The 2,007-nt window shown below is 40.5% G+C and overlaps 1 pseudogene; it reads left to right on the plus strand.

Moving 5' to 3' along the window:
* Positions 1-1,168: 1,168 nt before the first annotated feature.
* On the plus strand, positions 1,169-1,286 carry LOC126177660 (5S ribosomal RNA; annotated as a pseudogene).
* The last annotated feature ends 721 nt before the right edge of the window (positions 1,287-2,007 follow it).

Here is a 2,007-nt window from a genome sequence, read left to right on the forward strand (position 1 = left end):
CGAAAATTACACACATTGACTCTTTATCTCCAACAATACCATTTACATAAAAAGTTTCCCTCAAACACGATTAATCGAACAATTGAAATAATTGCACTAAATTGTCAAACGCGTATACAAGGCAACAAATCAAATTCTGAGAAAAAAATACTATTAGAAGAATGACAATTACCAAATCTACACATGCAACATAGACTACAATTACTAAACTACAGATTACTACAACAATACTACTGTCTACTATTTTTACAATCAGAAGAATTCCAAGGGACGATCCGAAGCAGCGGTCGCCACGTGCATGGGGGCTTATTTAAATAACTATTATGCAAATATTTTTACTATCTGTCCGGTTACGCAGTTCTCGTAAACGGCTGGCCCTGACTAGTTTTAGTACGCAATCTGACTGCATAGAATAACAACAAACAATGAAAGAAAATTTTCGTTAACACAGTTAATTAATTAAGTCCCCAGCAACTATAAAATCTACGAAGCCAACAAAGCACAAGTGTAGCTGTTCTGAATGTGGTAGTATGACTCAACGCACATCTGGCACGGTTCTTCTTTAACAAGACAAGAATTTTTAAATACCAATTATACTGACGTGATTAAAAAAAATTAGAAATACTATAATTCAACAAGAAAACCAAAATTACACTCTAATACAAGAACACAAGCCAGATGCTTTGTTGACTGAACCTGTAATGATACATTATTTGAGACACAGAAATAATAAAAGAACATAGTGTTTTGTTACTTTCATATATATTGACGAAATGCACTCTGATCATTACAATATCTCCATTAGAATAACATCTGCCATCTCTCCCATCAAATAACTGCATGAAACATGGAACAAACACTCACACCGCTTCTCGACAAGAACTGCCTGCCGCTACTTCTCAATAATCACTGCCAGTGGAGGCGGCGGAACAATACTCTCTGGCGCAATCTCTGGCGCTGTGGCTCAGTGTAGCCACCTTTCAACAGTCGCGCCCGCAAATACTTGCCGCCCTGGGCAATGACACGGGTCGTCCTCCGCTAGTGCCGGTCCTAGTGTTGTATGAGATCTAGCGACGTAGGCCAACTTCTTGACGCGTCTCATGCATGGAGGGAACTCCGGAAATATTTTAATAATGCGGAACAAAAAATACTTTGCCACATACTACTCGGCAACGGCCTTGCCATAGTGGATACATCGGTTCCCGTCAGATCACCGAAGTTAAGCGCTGTCGGGCGTGGTCGGCACTTGGATGGGTGCCCATCCAGGTCGCCATGCGCTGTTGCCATTTTTTGGAGTGCACTCAGCGTCGTGATGCCAATTGAGGAGCTACTCGACCGAATAGTAGCGGCTTTGGTCAAGGATACCATCAAGAGCAGTGTGCTGACCCCACGCCTCTCGTAACCGCATCCTCCCCTGAGGATGACACGGCGGTCGGATGGTCCCAGTAGGCCACTCGTGGCCTGAAGACAGAGTGCTTTTCACATACTACTCAGTAGATGTAGATTATCCATCACGCAGCTAAACGAAGTAACACGCTAGTTTTTTCACCATCTAATTCACTTACAAAATAACTCACTGGACAAACCCTTTTATACAAGTAGAACTATAATTTGTATATTTTAGTATGAATACTACACATTTTTCTTTAATAATAGGTAGGTAACATATAGGCAGATAGAAACACTACAAACATGGTAAAATATGGATAGAAAGAGAAATTTAAAATTGAAGAAAATTAGTACAAAAATATCGCAACCAAAGATTGTAGTTTTTCAACCAATCCAGTGATGCGGGTGTAAGATCATAGATCCCTTTCAGTGAATCTGCAAAGCAGAGTATTAGAGCATTAGAAGGCTATGTGGAAAACTGTTTCTTATTTGACTTCACACCTTCCACATGAAGGATTTTCGGTCATTCTCTATTGAAACAGTAATTTACTGCATATTCCCTGTCCAGTGCGGTCTGCGGAAGTTGGACCATACCCTTCTACTTTGTTCGAAATCGGT

This window comes from Schistocerca cancellata, chromosome 3 (assembly GCF_023864275.1).
Source record: "Schistocerca cancellata isolate TAMUIC-IGC-003103 chromosome 3, iqSchCanc2.1, whole genome shotgun sequence".
In the NCBI taxonomy this organism is placed as follows: Eukaryota; Metazoa; Arthropoda; class Insecta; order Orthoptera; family Acrididae; genus Schistocerca; species Schistocerca cancellata.